This window comes from Myotis daubentonii, chromosome 13 (genome assembly GCF_963259705.1).
Source record: "Myotis daubentonii chromosome 13, mMyoDau2.1, whole genome shotgun sequence".
NCBI classification, from domain to species: domain Eukaryota; kingdom Metazoa; phylum Chordata; class Mammalia; order Chiroptera; family Vespertilionidae; genus Myotis; species Myotis daubentonii.
The window spans coordinates 49,542,730-49,561,860 of NC_081852.1; positions in this window are offsets into that span (position 1 = coordinate 49,542,730).

Consider the following 19,131-nt stretch of genomic DNA (forward strand, 5'->3'; position numbering starts at 1 on the left):
TTTTTGTTCTACATGCTGGGAATTGACATAAAAGAGAGAAAATTACTTTTATTTGAAAACCTAGAGAGAATGGGATAGAGGTGGGAAGAAGTTTGGTTTCACCACTAACTTTTAATGGAAGTTGTTGGATTTTCCCACCTATTTTCATCTATTTTGGCACATTTAGATATGCAATGGTATATCTTCTTCTATTTTAACCTAGACTCACTTTAAGTTTCTGTTTTAAAGGAAAACAAAACAGTGAAATGGGAACTTTACAAACAAAAAGAGATGAGATATGAACCTGTATAAAAAATGTGAAAGGTTAAAAATTATTTGAAGCAATGACCCAATGAAAGATATATTTTAGATCTTCTACTGTGCAATGCTGGGCTCTATCATCTCAGGTGGTGATGAGGAGAAAAGCAATAAAACAGTCTTAGTGGTTGGTGCCCTAAGTGTGACTAAACTTTAGACATGTGTCTTCCTGACTATAGGCCCCTGACCTCCCTTTTCTTAGAGCATGGTCGGCAAACTCATTAGTCAACAGAGCCAAATATCAACAGTACAACGATTGAAATGTCTTTTGAGAGCCAAATTTTTTAAACTTAAACTATATAGGTAGGTACATTGTTATTAACTTAATTAGGGTACTCCAAAGCTGGCCTTTGCTAAAAAGGTCCTCAATCTGAGGGGTTGACCTCAGCAAACATGCCCTCACTTCTTCTAACGCCACTCTTTCAAAATAGACTCGCCCAGGCCGAAAACCGACTTCTGGCATGGGCCACGAAGTTTCAATCGCACTGCACGTGCGCGCCCACAGGTGGTATTTTGTGGAAGAGCCACACTCAAGGGGCCAAAGAGCCATATGTGGCTCGAGAGCCGTGGTTTGCCAACCACTGTCTTAGAGCATTTACTTGGGAAAAGATGGATTTTTTTTTTGGTCAGTTTGAGATGGATAATCTTCTACTAACTAGGACTGTCTTTCTCATGGGTCTGGGAGCCATCCTTTGGAATATAAATATCAAGAAGATGGCACCCCTATCTTCCAGACTGTGAGGGGGTGGAAACCTAACTTTGGTAAGTGCCAATTAGTAAACACAGACGGCTAAATCACACAGAACTGCGCATCCCTAATGCCCTCCAGTACTTTCCCACCATCTCACCTCAATGCTCAAACATTGGAGTTGAATTCAGTCTTCCTTCCCTCTTGCAAGTCTTGAATAAAGTCTCCCTTCCCTTTTTAACTGGCTGGCTACAATTATTGTCTGTCTTCCTTTCTTTCTTTCTTTCTTTCTTTCTTTCTTTCTTTCTTTCTTTCTTTCTTTCTTTCTTTCTTTCTTTCTTTCTTTCTTTCTTCCTTCCTTCCTTCCTTCCTTCCTTCCTTCCTTCCTTCCTTCCTTCCTTCCTTCCTTCCTTCCTTTCTTTCTTTCTTTCTTTCTTTTTATTTTTATTTTTACAAAAATTTACAAAATGTTGCTCTTAGAATGAGTGCATTTGAAGAAAGCAAATATTATACAAATTATAGTTACAGTTTATGCTGATATTAGAGAGAGAATCCCCTCCCCCCAATTGAGGACAATGCAGGACAGCGGCACCATGCAATATAAATTTTCTAAAGGTTTGTCCAGGGACAAATCTGGCTAGGATTTATATTTCTGACTTTAAAAAAGTAAGCTAAATGAAGAGGGAAATGTACATAACTAGAGCAAGTGGAGAGCAAATTCTATGAAGGTCTTTTGATTCTATAAATGGAACCAGTTACAGAAATTCCATCCTCCCAGAAATGCAAACTTTTCCTCTGCTATTGATATCAATATGAATAGCCCAGTCTGGCCAGCAGAGCTCAGTGGTTGTGTGTTGACCTGTGAGCCAGGAGGTCAAGGTTTGATTCCCAGTCAGAGCACATTCTCAGGTTGTGGGCTCCATGGATCAGTCCCAGTGTGAGGCATGCAGGAAACAGCCAATCAACGACTTTCTCTCATCATTGATGTTTCTATATCTCTCTACCTCTTCCTTCCTCTCTGAAATAAATAAAAATATATATTAAAAATATACAAATCTTTATGCACTTGCTACTATGCAATAAAAACCACAAAATTGAAAGTTGATAATATAAAACTTTCTGGTCCTGGAATGAGGCTTATAAACAAATAATTATATTATGACATGATACATGTAAACAAATAATTATATTATGACATGATAAATGTTATAAAGAAATGTACAATTGCACTAAGGTTGACACATTTGCCTCAGGCTAAATGCAGGAGCCTAGGAACACTATGGGGGAGGGTGTGGTAATTGAACTGAGTTTTAAAAGAACAAATATATGAAACCTACTGGAATCAGTAAAGGTAATCAAGTTTTTAGAAACAGAATCTTAAGAAACTGAACTCTGTGATAGGTTTAGATGCCCTTTAAAGCATGAGTGTATTGAGTTCACAATCAAAGAAAATTGATGTAAATGGAAAGATCAACAATGAATTTTTTGATTTGTAGAAAAAATTATTCAAATGTGAATCAACATCAGAGCTTTAGTGCTAAAAACTACTCTTCTAGAGGTTTAAAATGTTAAGCTTTGAATGCAAAATGTATAGCTTGATGATGAAATTTACTTAGCTTGTGAAAGGACTTTGAGGACAAATGCATTATTAGCTCATGCAAATGTAATTGAATTTAAAAAATAGATTGGATTTTGTAAGCATCAATACCTTTACATGATCATCAAAACCTAATTCAATGGATAGATGGCTAGATATGGGATCAAGCAAATATAACAAATTGTCAATTTGAGAATCTATGCAATGGATACATGGATGTTCATCATATAATTCTTTTCAACTTTTCTTTATGCTTGAAAAATTTTGGGAAATAAAAGCAATGTAATGTTTCTCCTCAGGAAGGTTGTGAGTTACCAGGACACATAATAAACATATGTAGCTTTGCTTTTGGACAACACTTGAATGTTTTTCTGTATTTAACCAAAAGGTCGAAACACTTGGTTTAGGCATAAACTAACGAGATAATCTAATCCAACCCCTTAGTTATTCAGTCAAGGTCATTTATACAAAGATGAACTATTATGATTTGAGTGAAGTTTGTTGAAATCTTCTGGGGGATGAAGTTTCCTTACTCTTTGGAAACCATTCATCTATCGTTTTCTTTGGGTATGGAAGAAGAAGCCCAGGCTTACAGGAATTGTTGAGTATCTTTTTTTTTTTTTTTTTACAACAAAAAGGATGGTAGAAATACAACAGGTCCTTATTGCCACTACTATAGAGATGTTGAATCAAATCTTCTCTATACTTTGTCTTTCTAGTTAAACATAAACCGTTCTTTAATTTATTTCAGTGGACCTTCTATTGAATGAATATTATTGCAAATTTCATATGTAAACAAAACATTCATAGACCTCTGTGCAAGACATATGTGTGTGCCGCAGTGGCAGTTGATGTCTTTGCATTGTTGATTTTCAGTATTGCATATAGTTGAAGTGTATCCCCCAAAACAAGATATATTGAGGTCACAATCCCTGGCACCTCAGAATGTGGCCTTGTTTGGAAATAGCATCTTTGCAGATGTCATTAGTTGAGATGAGGTCATACTAGACTAGGATGGGTCCCTACTCCAGGGTGTCTGGTGTTATAGAAAGATGTCCATGTGAAGACAGATGCACACTGGGAGAATGCCATGTGACAAGCAAGGCAAAGACAGCAGTTACAAGGATAAAGCCAAGAAACAGCAAAGGTGGCTGAGAAACCATCAGAAGCTTGAAATAGGTGAGGAAGGGGCTCTTTGAGCCTCAGAGGGAGCATGGCCATACCGACACCTGGAGTGTGGACTTCTGGTCTCCAACTGTAAGACCATAAGTTTCTGTTGTTTTAGAACACTCCTTTTATGAGTTTATGGAACTTTATTACAGCAGCCCTTAAAAAAAATAATACAGACAGCTTTAATCCTTTATTGTTATTTTCAGAAGAAGAATATCAATGGAATACAAGGTTTAGGGCGTATCTTGGGACATACAAGTGTTGTGAGAGAATCACCACTTGGGAGGGAAAATCTAATTCTATAGAAAAGAGAACACCTTAACTCCTCATGTCTTTTTTTTTTTTTTTTAAGGATTAGAGAAGGAAAAAAAATTCATTTACTTGATAGTACTCCTTATTTCATTTTACTGCAACAATTCCAATGAGAAGTACAAAAGGCTTTTTATTGTCATATCAGATTTACATGGTAAAACTTAATGTACTCTTTTTCAGCTTTAAACACTGGAAATATCAATAAAATGTCAAATTATATTTGACTTCAAACCCAAGTGGTTATAAAAACGTAATACAGATTTACAATCATTTAGTCTTCCCCCTTTCCCACAATAAAACCCCGTTTGGTTCTTTATGGGAAGCTAAACTTACTTTGCTCAAAGCTGGTAATTTATTAGGGCTTACATCAGATCTGAAGTGTGTTTCTCTTAAAAATCAACCGTAGGCCTGGAACTAGGACCAAACTTTTTAATTATGGCTTTGAAATAATGTAATTGTGTTTTTAATGCCTCATACATCTGCTTGAAGGATTATATGAGTTTGTTTAAAGTTCTGGAGGCAATAAAATTAATTTTTGGACAGGGAGTCAGCAAAGGGATACCAGTGAAGCTAATTGACATGTACAGCATAATATCTCTTAATGCGTTTTGTGATCTATCTTACACAAGGAACATCTTGCCCAGGGAGTCAGCAGGAACTGCTTCAAAGGAACTTTTGTTGGCCTTCTGTTCAAATCTCTCCTTTGCTCCCTTGCCTTTCCCAGACTCCTGGTACTGAAACAATTTATCCTTGGATGAAAGATTCAGTGGCATGCCGCTGATGGTGTTCAGTGCTGTTCCTGAGGATTTGAGGCCAAGTCTGTTTTGCAGATTTGGGATTTGAGGCCAAGTCCATGTCCATGATGAAAACCTACAGTTATTGCTATCAAACCTGTACAGTAAGTGAGCTGTAGCCATCCCTGAAAGTGAAGGGTAGCATAGGACAATTTCCCAGGAGGAGAGGGGGGGTGGTGCTGGGGAGAGCAAATAAGGAGAGACCCAGGGAGGCTTCTGTTCTGGCTCCTTTTCTCAGATTCCCAGAGAAGGCATCTGCACTCTTCCAGGATACTCAGATCTCTGGCTTATAAACTGCTCAGAAGAAAACTTTAAAATGAAACCCGGGGCATTTCCTTTTCCATGTTTTCTCTTCCTGCACTCATTTGCTTTTCTGTCATTTAAATTTTACAGTTCTAATGCCATTTACCTCTAAAGGTAACTATCTAGGTTATCTAGAGACACTTATTTTCTACTGAATATCTCACTTTTATTTTTTGTTATGATCCCTCTTCTACAACTAGTTTTTATGGAACTAATTCACAAAGTTAAGATGAACTGTGTATGTAACACAGGTTGGTCTATATAAAAAGTAAGCATTGAGTCCTGCCAGAATGGCTCAGTGGTTGAGCATCAACCTATGAACTAGGAGGTCATGATTTAATCCCTGGTTGTAGGCTTAATCCCCAGTGGAGGGCATGCAGGAGGCAGCCAATCAATGATTCTCTCTCATCACTGATATTTCTATCTCTCCATCTCTCTTCTTCTCTGAAATCAATAAAAGTATATATATATTTGTTAAAAAGTGAGTGTTGAACTTAAAAGTTTATAACATTATCATTGTGGTTGTGATGTTTAACTGGAATCAGCTATTCCACATGAAGGAAATGTCTGTTTCTGTGGCTGCCTCTCTGTCTCCTATACTTCTCCTCAAAAACAGTCCCAGATCTTCTCCCTTTAGACCGCCAAGCCCTCCCTTCCATGTTCTCCCTTTTAGTCAATGGCTGGTGAATGGAACCACCAGCCACCATGTTGCTTAGACTACAATACTAGGCATCATCCTTAGTAATTTTTTTTTTTTTTACTTCACTGCACTACACACATTCAATAAACTAGTCTTTCTGGTTCCACCACAAGAAAATGTTTAAATGTGACCAATTTTCTTGATCTTCACAATCATCACTTTGATTCAAACCTCTATCCTTTCTAATTGGACCACGGAAAAGGTCAAATTTTTCTATTCTTTTGCCAAAACCTACCTTTACCATGCAAATCTAATGAATGTACACCCTGTTCCCAAGTTTACATTTAGGATACAAGAAACTTTCTTTTTTTTTTTAAATATATTTTATTGATTTTTTACAGAGAGGAAGGGAGAGAGATAGAGAGCTAGAAACATCGATGAGAGAGAAACATTGATCAGCTGCCTCCTGCACATCTCCTACTGGGGATGTGCCCGCAACCCAGGTACATGCCCTTGACCGGAATCGAACCTGGGACCCTTCAGTCTGCAGGCCGACGCTCTATCCACTGAGCCAAACTGGCTTCGGCAAGAAACTTTCTTAACAGGACCTAAAAGCATTCTATGGTCTTGTCTCAGTCCCCCTTTGCCTCTCAAACTACCTTTTATCCTTCAGAGCAAAATAAGACTACAACTTTCTCCAGTAAATTTTTTTTCCTTTCCTGCCCTCTCCTCATTTTTCATTTCCTAGAATGGAGTTCTTATCTTATCTGTTGCCTCACTCATCTTGACCTAGGAGAGAAGCTGGTACTTCTTATCTGCTCAGAGCGGTGGAGAGCAGAAACTGGGCATGTGTGGCTCAATTATTGCTTTCTCCTGTCTTTTTTTGGGATTTACTTCTCTACAGCAGCCACGCATCTGCTCAGCTCTCTCCACTGAAACACTGAGCTGTCAACATATGGTTTAGGCCTGCAGTTTTAGGATGTTTTATTATTATACATGGCTTTTAAAATTCCTCACCTTTACGACTCTTATGTCTTTCAATTAATTTTAATCTCAGGCACAGAAGAGAAAGGTTTTTATTTAGTGTGCTCCCTAGCCTACTTCACCCCCTCTCTTAAAGGTCTCTAGAACCCTCTCATGGCATTTGTCACAATGATACTTATATCATTATCTGTGTATCATTGGTGGACTACCTTTTCTCCCCAGAAAAAGCTGCCTTCGGTGAAGGCGAAGCTGTGTTTTTCATCATTGTATTTCGAGTGCCTAGGGTGATGCCTGGCACAGAAAGGGCAGTCTGAAAGTGATTGTTGATAGAATCCATGGAAAAAGTTACACCTTTTTACCGGAATGGCCAGGGAGGTGTCAGAGGGCAGCCGCTTCAGGCAGGCAGTGTCCCAGGAGGAAACGGGATGGTTTGAGGCATGAATTAAAGTAGATTTCCTGGATTTTACAGAAAAAAAAATAGAGAGGTATTGTTTTATAAAAAATTAAAATTGGATTTAATTTAAAATGTGGCAGCCAACTGTCCCAGTGTATGAGAAAGGGAGAAAACAGCCAATGGCATCTAAGAAAATGAGATCTCTGGACTTCAGTCTGGGTTTTTGTTTACTGGATACTGTATTTCAGTATATTACAATTATGGCATTTGGGATGGATGTATTCAATCAATGAACATTTTAAGTATTCTGATATGTAAAAAGTGTTGTGGGTACTATCAGGGTTGCAAGTCACAGTCCAAATTTCAGGGTCTGCACAGAGTTTATGGTCTTAGCAGAGAGCTAATAGTGGGCAGTATGCTTTTAATGCTCTGAGCTTTGTAGTTGTAAATGTTTATTTCTTTTATAAATTACACAGGCTGAGCTTTCCTAAAGTTTCCCAGCATCTGTACTTAAGGCTCAGTGTATGTCTTTTCCACCTAAAACACTAGGGGTAGCATACAAGGGGAATAAGGGGATGGAGTTTATTCACTGGGGACTCCAGCAATTCTATTAGAACTTGCCAACTCTCAAGGGGGATTCTTGGAGTGGGTAGGAAGAATTCTGGGGTGGGGATAGCTCATAAGCAGCATTAAAATACCATGAGACTGGACTCAAGTCATAGTTCTGCTTCTTAATAGCTGTTTGATCTTCGTAAGCCTCTCGAACTCATCAGTCTTTGTTTTCACAACTTCAAAGTGGAAAAACTAAAATTGACAGTGTATCTTTCTGACCTTAAAAAAATACATATTTTTTAAATTTCAGAGCAGTTTTAGATTATAAAAAATGTTGCAAAATGGTAAAGAGTTTCCATATACCTCCACAGTTTCTCTATTATTAACATATGATATTAGCATGGTATATTTGTCACAATTAATAAGCTAATATTGATCCACTATCTTATTACACATTATAAACACATATATACATCATTATTAATTGAAGTCCATATTTCAGTCATATTTTATTAATTTCTACCTAATACCGTTTTTTCAGTTGCAGAATCTCATGCAGGTTACACCACATTCAGTCATCATGTCCCCTTAGCTCCTCTTGACTGGGACATTTTTAGATTAGTCTTGTGTTTTGTGTCATCCTTTGAAAAGTACCACTACAGGGTGCATAGAGAGCCTTCTGGCTGCAAAGTCAAGGATTTCCCCCTGGACGAGGGGGAAGAGGAGGGGTCAAGCGAGGTGAGAAACAATAAATAATGAAAGCAGGAGCAAAAGTGGGAAGGATAATGACACAGTGAAAGATGGTGGCTAACAAAGGTTTTAGAAGTGAAGAAAAACAGATGGTTTGGGGATATATTTTGAAGAAAAATATATTCAGGTGTTGGTGATGGAAGGGATATATAAGGAAAGTGATAGAAATGAAGAGCAATGATACTGTATTGTTTTCTATTATTGAGTAACAAACTTCCCCCAATTTTATCAGTTTAAAACAATAAACATATATTGTCTTGAAGTTTCTATGGATCAGGAATTTGGGTACAGCTCATCTAAATTGCAATCAAGATGTCAGCTGGGCCTTAGCTGGTTTGCCTCAGTGGATAGAGTGTCGGCCTGCAGACTGAAGGGTCCCTGGTTCCATTCAGGTCAAGGGCACCTGCCTGTGTTGCAGGATCAACCCCCAGTAGTGGGCATTCAGGAAGCAGCGGGTCAATGATTCTTATCATTGATGTTTCTATCTCTCTCTCCTCCTTCCTCTCTGAAATCAATAAAAAAATATATTTTTTAAAAAGATGTCAGCTGGGTCTTCAGACATCTGAAGGCTTGACTGGGGCTGAAGGATCTGTGTGCAGGATGGCTCACTCACATTGCTATTGGACAAAGCTTCATATTTCTCAATATATGCATCTCTCCATAGGTTGCTTGAGTGTCCTTACAACATGGCAGCTTCCTTTCCCCAGAATGAGTTATCTAAAGGAGAGGGCATGTCAGAAGTCATAATGCCTTTTCTGAACCAATCACCGAAGTCACACTCTGTCACTTTTGCCATATTCTACTCATTAGAAATGAGTCATTAAGTTCAGCTCACACCCAGGGGATGGGAATTAGTTTCACCCTTCAAAGAGAGGAATGTCAAAAAATCATGGAAAAGTACTTTGGGTGACTCTCAGGATTCAAGCTTGTGTGGTGATACTGCTGGCATTTACAGACCCACTTTAAACACTCCAGTAAGAATCAATGATTTTGTGTTTAAAAATTTTGGTCAAAATAAGTGAATATTGATACATTTCCATAAGAGTTTATAGAAGACACAGGTGGATATGAGCTGATGAGGCCAAGGGAGATTTCGATTTGAGCCAGGCCTTGAATGATAAGTAGGATTTTCATAGGAATATACATAATGGTGAATCAAGTAGGAGTCTTGGGAAAAACAATAGCAGGAATATGAAGCAGAGAAGGATACCACTGAAGCCAAACATTTGATTTGAGGGCAACTGGAGAGGAGACAGTATAAGCTGGGAGCACTTCATGAAGGGCCTTAAGTAATGTCAAGCGAAAGCATTTGCATTGGGTTCAGCAGTTGAGAATTTGGGATGGTTTTCAGAAAAGAGAGTCGTTGACAGCAGTTTGGTATGGTCTGAACGTGGCACTGCCAAGTGTTGTTTCTGTTTTTGGCTTGTGTTCCAGAGGCAAGTCTTGATGCATAAACTTAGTGATATCCAGGCACCTAACATTTTGTGCAACAAAGGGATGGATTCTGCATCAAATTACTCATCAGATTAGTAAGGATTTATTGAGGAATCCTGAAGGAAAAATCTCCTGTCACCAAAGAAAGATGCAAATGCACATAAGTCAAGCAGAAATTATGGTAATTGGACTTAAAGCTGCTTTTTTCTCTGCATACTGTAAATAAAAAAGACAGTTTAAACAAAGGAGCAAGATGTAAATACAAGAGTGATATCAAAGCCAATCTGGAATTTCATTCTACACAGAGAAAACAAACTCCAAGATATATGACCGGCACTTTGTAATGCATTTTACAGTACTAAAACCTGGCAACCTGAAATATGATTTGTTCAGCATGTCTATAAAGACTTTGAAAAACAATTTAGAATTCACCTTTTTTTGTGTGTGTTTCTCAATTACTTTTATTTAATGAAGTTATTTACTAATTCTTCACTGAAATATGTACAGTGACTCTTGTCTTTGTACACAAATGAACTACCCCCATTTCTGAACTTTTGTTTATCACTTAAACCACCCAAAGTCATGATATTTTTATGTTATTTTCTTTTTTAAGTATATTTTTATTTCAGAGAGAAAGGGATAGAGAGGTAGAAACTTTAATATGAGATAGAATCATTGATTGGATGCCTCCTACACACCCCCAACTGGGGATGGAGCCTGCAATACGGGCATGTGCCTTGACAGGAATTGAACTGTGACCTCCTCCTTCATAGGTCAACGCTTAACCACGGAGCTGTATCAGCCAGGCTATATGTCATTTTCTTTAGTGATAATGTGATTTTTTGAAAGCCAATGAAATAAATAAAATGGATGGCCAATTTTACGCATAGAGTTAGACTGTTAATATAAGATTGCTTGTAGAACCACTGAAACATAAATTTATTCTAATAAAGGATGCTTTGAAATTAGGTGTTCAAGTAAATATGGCTAAGAGTAAAGATTCTTTTTTTAATAAGGAAGTTAGAATGATAAGGAAGTTTAAGATGATATTGGGGCTAATAAACATAGGCAGAATACAGAAATAGGTCAGGAAAACAAATTGGTAATGGCAGCGAGCCAACACAAACATTGCTAATTTATCATTTTAATCAAGACAGTGACAGTTGTGCAGAATTAGTATTTGCCAAGTCACCTCATAGCTAAGATCTGGCTGACTGTTCCTAAATAGGGATTTATTTTTAGATCATATATCCATACTTGAATAGGATGCATTTTCAATGCAAGTGAGCTTGCCCCCCCCACCCCATGGGGTGAAATTGGTTGTTGGGGATAAAATGTCTTTCTCATCTTAAGCATAAAAATACAGATAATACAGTCAATACTTAAACAGATATACAGCATATCTGTAGTAATAAAATTTCATTCAAAACATTTCTTGGAGAAAAAATAAAATCTAAGGTTGCAATACTAAAAAAAAAAAGTCATGGGACAATTAGGTTAAAATGTCTCAAGGGCTCCTTTGTGCATGTTTTTTGGGGGGGCTAGTGCATAAAAAATAGACAAATATTACCCTATAGCTTCCTACATCTTATGTATGGCTCCACTAGAGTTTAAGCTCCTTGAGGATACGGATTTTTTTTCTTTCATTGCTATATTCTCAGTGCCTAGAATCACACTTGACACATAGTAGGCGTTTATCAAATATTTATTAACTAAATGAGTCATTTTACTTTAGGTCAGAGACACCCTGAGCAACATGTTACAGAACCCTGATATCCATTGTTCTTATGATCAAAAAAGAACAGTCTAACATTTGGTCAAGTCCCTGTTTGGTCCAGTCTCTAACTACATATCCAGCTCCATCTCAGACTAACACCTCCCTTAAGTAGCTTTAGTTTCCCCAGCCTGGCACCTTTCACGTTCTCTGTCCTCCCTCCTGCCACAGAGCCTCTATGTGTAATGCTCTTTCTACTCTAAATCTCCCCTCTTGTATCCTAATCAACTCCAACCCATCCTTCATTCACATCCCTGACTGACCCAAAGGTTTTTATAACTCCTTATAATTCTTTTTCATAGCTTTTCACACAGGGATGAGACAGTATGTCCATTTGTAACATATCAATAGTGCCTCTTTTACAAAAATGTATAATTATGGGATATGATAAAGGTGTTTGCTACTGTAGTAATTTTATATATACATGCCAAGCCAACACACTTAATACCTCAAATTTACAATGTTACGTCAATTACATCTCAATAAAAAATAATAATTGCTTAGAAAAAATTAAATCATTCCTATTTTCCCACTAGATTGTAAGGCCCATCATGTCTGTTTGGCTCATTATTTTATCGTCTGCACATATCACTCTGCTAGTATTATGCACAATAAATATCTCCAAATAAGAAAAACATTATTAATTCTGCAAATCTTAGATTCAATTGATGCCAGTGTCTCGAGTGTGTGATGAGGACAAAACAAGAACCATACTAACTTCAATTAATATAAGAAGCAATCATTTTCTACCAATTAGCCCCTGCTGAGCTGCTTGGAAATGAGAATTAATTCATCAATGGGTAATAATTGACAAAGTGCCTTGTGCCCAGCACTGTACTAGAACCAATATTTCATCTGCTTTTTAATGTCTGTAAACATTGGGCATACACACAGAAACCTGACCATTCGGCATTTGCTACAGTAAGGAGCTTAGCTTAAGAGAAGACTGAGGTTTGAAGTGTCTGGTAAGGGGCTTCCGGTATCTAATAAAGTCAGATGGGAAAGCCTAGAGCCAAACACACACTTTGTTGAGCACTTTGTGATTGCAACATTGATACTCACTTCACATGCATCCTCATTGAATCCTCATTAATTCCATGAGTTATGTATTATTTATTACCTGCATTTACATGGGACAACTGTAGGTTTTTTTTAGGAAATGCCCACAGCTAAACAAAGAAACAGACAAGCAAACCAAATAATGTGACAGTAAACAACGCTTCTAGAGTGAGGCTTGGCAAACTTTTTCTGTAAAGAGCCAGATAGTAAATATTTCAGGCTTTGGGGGCCATATGGTATCTGCTGTAAGTACTCACCTTGCCTTGGCATCTCAAAAGCAGCCATAGACAATTCCTAAACCAAGGAGTGTTGGCTATGTTGAACTAGAACTATTTGTAGACTTTGAATTTGAATTTCATAAAGCTTTCATGTGTCACAAAATAGTCTTCTTGTTTTTATTTTTTCAACTATTTGAAAATCTAGAAAGCATTCTTAGCTCATGGATTATACCCAAATGAGCAGTGGGACAATTTTGACATGTGGGTCAAAGTTCATGGGCTCCTATTTTGTGTAGTAGTACCAATATTAGTAGTTATAGTTAATATTAATTGTCCCAGTACTATGAGAAGTACTTTATGTAAAACAGTTTATTTCATATTCATACCTCTTATTAGTAAGTTTGTGGTAACCATTATACCTATTTGCTCAAGATCACACAGCTATGGAAAATGGAAGAATTGGGATACAAACTCAGTTTATATTGGGATACAAACTCTAAGTTTATCATATATTTATGAATGAAAACTTATTTAAAGAATTCAGAAATATGACTAGTTGTGAATTTATGTAACACCCAGTATAAATAGTAAGAGTTCTGGGATAAATAAATCCACAGCAGTGGGAGCAGAGCATGGACGAACTGAATCTGAAATTGGACCTTAAATTGGAGTAGGGATAGCATAAACAAAGTGAAAAATAAACTCAGCTCTGCTTTCCCACAAAGCGTGGCTATTTTATGTATAATTTCATGTACACTCACATAAAATCTGAAGCTTCATTGTACATTTTTAAAAGCCTTTTTCAGAATACTTACTATATTAAGAGCCTTTGAATATATCTATGTTGGTTTCTTAGTTTTGACAAACATACCATAAGATGTTAACATGAGGGGAAACTGGGTGAGGGGTTAACAGCAACTCTGCTTTATCTTTGCAACTTTTCTCTGAATCTAAAATTATTTAAAAATACAAACTTCATGACCAAAAGCACTTTGATATTTTTCAAATGCAAGGTTGAAAGCCTACCAGTTCAAACTCTGTCCCAACTCAAACAATGTATTCAGTTTTCTCTGTATATGTCCTGGGGTTTATCTGGGATCAGAGTTTCCCACAGCTAGCCCCAATTCATGTCCAGAGGAGGGAATCTCAGAATGGTTTAGAGATAAACATCCAAGATGCTGTAACTCCACCTGCTCCTGCTGTCACTCAGAAACTTCTCAACATCAGATCCATGGCATGGTGGCTCTTTAATGTTGGATCGATGATATAAACAACAATTTTGAGTGACAGCTTAATCAAGTTAAAACTCCGACAACACTACTTCAGAGGCCCAGAAACATCTGCTGGCGATCTACTGAGAATCAAAGGATGAACCTGAAAGAACTTCATGTTATAAAGGAGGCTTCCCAGAGTCCTGCTCTCTAAACGGTTTCTCTTCCATTAGAGAAGACTGATGACAAGTCAACAAAAGGAAAGAGATATCTTTGAGGCAAGTGAGCTCAAGGCCAGTGAGATATTAGAATACAGCTTTGAAATTATCTCCTTGCACAGTTCCTTTAGCACCATAAATAGTCAATCATTCTCTCTCTCTCTCTCTCTCTCTCTCTCTCTCTCTCTCTCTCTCTCTCTCTCTCTCTCTCTCTCTCTCTCTCTCGTTCATAGGTCGATGCTCAACCACTAAGCCACCCTGGTCAGGTCAATAATTCTTTTTTAACCATACCCAGAATATACTAAACTGTTCTACAACATTGCAATGTCCTTTGTAAATGAAAGGACATTTACAAAATGAAAGCTATTGTCCAGAGGCTCTTTAATATAAGTGAGTAAACAAAGTAATAAATTAGCCACCTTTTCCTTGGCTATAATCACATTTTTTTACATGCCAATGTCTCTGAAATTAGTCTGTGCCTTTAAATCAACACAGTCTTGCAATTGGGGTTTTCTAAAGAGGATTTACATTGGCTTCTGTCAGTCATCAGGGGACACTACCCACCCAAGAATTGCTTTAAACTAAATTAAAGTTTTGGGACTGCACTGGTCCTCTTCCTGCAGACTTGCATAACTCTGTGTGTGGTGAAAACATACACAGGGGGATGGTGCCAGATTGTGACATGCATGTTTCCTTGTGGTCTCTTTCTGCATCATGGGTTGATTCCTGGCTAACCCTTTCAGGGAGCACAAAGCCCTTTTGCATCATGGCTTTAAGCACCACTGTCCTACTAACCTCCCCATCTTGGGCAGTTTGGATTTTCAAATTCTTGCTCTAGGACAGTATGAGCAGTATCCTTTGCTTTGTCTGTACTTTGTCTTTCCTGTATGTGACAATGCAATATTGTGTACTTAGGCATATTTTTTATATTATGTGTGCATACTTGTTTCTTAAGTGGCCACTTGGATTTAGTTAATTTCAACAGGAATTCACACTCTGGGAGTACTGAGCCAGCCACCTAATCAGGAAGCTCTTATATCAGAGACACCTGGGATATGAGTAACAAAGCATTTTTGTTACTCATATCCCAATAGAACACAAATGCTTTACTAATTAGCAATAAAGTCCAATTAGAAATGGACTTTATTGCTTATGTCATAAGCTTGTTAAATAACATGACAAATGTTAGACATGGGCTCTCATTTATGCCCATAAAGATTTCAATATAAGCAATAGCTAAAATGTAAAGATTCTCCCCTGTCTTGCAAAACTGGATATAGGAACCCGATGGACCCAGCTCTATTGCAGGGGCCGGTGCCTGAGGCTCTATCCTTGAACTTATATCAGTGGTTTGGAGAATTTTTATCTGTCTGTTGCCCTCTGAAATGTTTTCATCTGTCTTGCATGAACATTTCATGCAAGGTATGGTTTGAACATCTAAAAGGAGAAAGAGGTGGACTATGAGTTTACAGAATAGTTGTTTGTTCCTACTTGCTATGGAATACTTAGTATGTGTCACTATAAATGGGAAAATTTCCATTGGATTTGCTTCATTATAGCCCAATAATGAGATTGTAACCCTGTAGAAGGCCACCATATTGGTTTCTGTAGTTTGAATATTGCTTACGGGCTTCAGGCCAAGAGAGCACATGGAAGCTGAATCTAGACTTGCCTCTGATCTCCCATGAGCCCTGAGCCAGACAGGGCTGCAGAAGTTCCAAGAGTGTCCTTTTTGATGTGGTCCATTCCATTTCTAATTTACATAAAGATGTTCATTTAGGCTGGCTGAATCCCTAATGCACAGATATCCCAAATTTCTTAGAGGCTCACTTTTATCTAACAAAAACAACCGAATGTTTATGGATAAAACAAACTGGAAGTTACCAATATTGTTTATAGAAAAGGATGATGAAACTTGGAGAAGGTAAGAAATATACCCAAGGTCAGATGCCCATGGACTCTAAACCATGCCTGTCAAACTCCAGAATCTGAGTCTCTGTACAGGCTTCTATTAAGTCTGACATGAAACTTTCTGAAGACTTTCAAGAGCACAAGCTTTCAGCATTGCTAAATTTGTCTGTAACCATCACCTTATTGACACAGGCATATTTCACTTTTTGTAGCTGTACTTTTGAAGGGACATATGTAAATCTACTTTCTATAATTAAACGTGATTTTGCTCATTAACTTATAATAGAAGTTTAAGAGGGACATCTTTATCTCCTATGTCCTCAAAAGATAGCCTAAACTGTGCTATATTTTTGTGGTCCCCATCTCACTTTTTTTTTTTTATCAAAGAGTTAATGGTCTTTAAGACTATATTTAATTGAGACAGGAGAGCCCTTAAAGAAACCCTCCAAAATTAATTAATAAAATAAGGATAGACAAAGTATGCAAAAATATCAAGGTTTCTGTTTTTACAAACAATTGGGTGTTCCTGGCAGATTATCTGGTGACAATGTAAATGAGAAGGCACAATGCACATAGGAGCATTTACACACAGAGGCATTGGCAGAAAGGCTTCAGAGATATTGGTGACTACATCAAGTTCCTATTAAGAAGTCCAGAGTTATATCAACCTGTTGCTCAAAAAGGTAAACTTCCATAGGTACTGACTGTAGAGAAGTAAATTGATGGACCTAAAACATTCTAGAATTGAAAGAGACCTTATAGAACATGCTAGAGGCCCGATGTATGAAATTCATGCAAGGGGCTTGGCCCTCGCAGCCCAGGCTGTCTTGGCCCTCGTGGCCCCAGTTGCCTCATGGCCCTGTAGTTCTGCCCCAAGATTTCTTTTATTAAAAAACTAGGCTTCACTCATTAATTTTAATAATTTGTTAGTGGTTATTTGTAGTATTGCACACTAAAGACAAAGATTCTGCATTTTTGTATGAGTCTTACTTTAAATTTTTCAGTAGTATTTATTGTATTGACTAATGTTCTCATTTCAAAGACACAACTCTAATATAACTACTATGACCACAGACACCCATTCCAGAAGGTTCCTAAGGGCTCTTTCTAATGCTACTTACAAACTATAGATTCATGACTGTTTAAGTTCAAAATAGCAAGCATGGTATTTGTAACATACAAGTTATTTAATGCAGTCAAAGTAAATCCAGCATTAGCTTGAAGGGTGTAGTGCAGACAGATAAAATCCAGAAAGCTTGGGAAATACTGTTCCCATGTAGCAGAATCATGGAACTTTGCAGTTCAGTGGTTCCCTAACAACCTAAATCCAATTTCTCAAATAAAGACACAGAAAATTATTTTACAAAATTCTGGTCTAGTGACCATATCCTGTTTTCCAACATTCCATAGCTGGAAAGTTCATTTTAGGTTTTCATGTTTTTCACATAGATCTTCATATTGATTCTAAATCAACATTTTGTTGTAAAAGAAAACAGAACTCTTTTGTTCAAGAGACATTGGTATTTCTGAAGTCTTTTACTTAAAAATCCCCAGTTTCTCTGACACTTTTAATAGCTTTATAAAGGTGATTTCCAGGCAGGCACAGAATAATACAGTGGGGAAAATGAGCAAAAGAACCAGGCTTAGCCACCTTTGCATAACAATGGCCCGTTTTATATGGTTCATGTGAGAAGTAGATACAAGTGACTTATACATAGTAGAGGTTAAAGAAATGCAAACTAGAATTATTTCTAATTTACTCCCCCTGCCCTCTCTCGGAGTCAATTTACTTGTCCCATGCCCTGCATTTTATATTTTATGGAGAGGAAAAAAAGGCATATAATGTACTTCCTCACCTCATTTTGCAAATCAATTAAAAACTGTTGCTAAAGAATCATCTTGCTGTCTTGGGGCAGGGGAAGGCTGTTAATTATAATGTTCTTGCTGAAGGCTTGATGGAAACTTTCCCAGGGGTAAGTTCTCCCATGTTTTTCCATGGTGGGGAAGAGTTTAGCACACATGCAACATCTCCAAGGCTCTAATTTGACAATTGGGTAGAAGCTTTGTCTGCTGTCAGCACACATATTAAGCTCTCCCCAGGGATGCTTTCCTTGGAATAAACATGAGAAATAAAGAATGACAAGCTGCCTTACCTGCCCCCAGTGGGGCTAGGTGCAGCAAACTTCAGCCAGAGTATGAAAGAACAAGATTGGCCTTGTGAATCTTCATTTTAGCTAAATACCTTTTCTCTACATGTCCCCCAAAACTTAATGAACCAACAATTCCTAGGATTGGTGACAGAATGACTGTTAGTGCACAATCTTACACAGTCTTCACAATATCTTATCGTATTCACGAATACACATGAAAGAACTCTATTTTATTAGCCAATCTATATATACATAAAAGCCTAAGCGACCATTCAACCATTTGACCGTTCATCCATTCGACCAGTAGCTATGATGTGCACTGACCACCAGGGGGCATATGCTCAATGCATAGGCATGGAAACATGGAACAGACTGATGAGTCTCAGAGGGAAGGGGGGAAGGGGGAGGGTGAGAAGAGATTAAACAAAGATCTTATATGCATACTAGAGGTCCGGTGTGGGGATCAGGCTGAATCCATGCACTGGGCCTCTGACATCCCCCAAGGGGTCCCAGATTGTGCGAGGGTGCAGGCCAGGCGGAGGGACCCAACCAGTGCATGAATCTGTGCACTGGGCCTCTAGTCATTACTATATTACCCAAATAAAAGGATAATTTCAAAGAGATGGGAGGAAGTGAATTTTGGCTTTGGGGAAGGTAAAAAAAATGAATGTCATT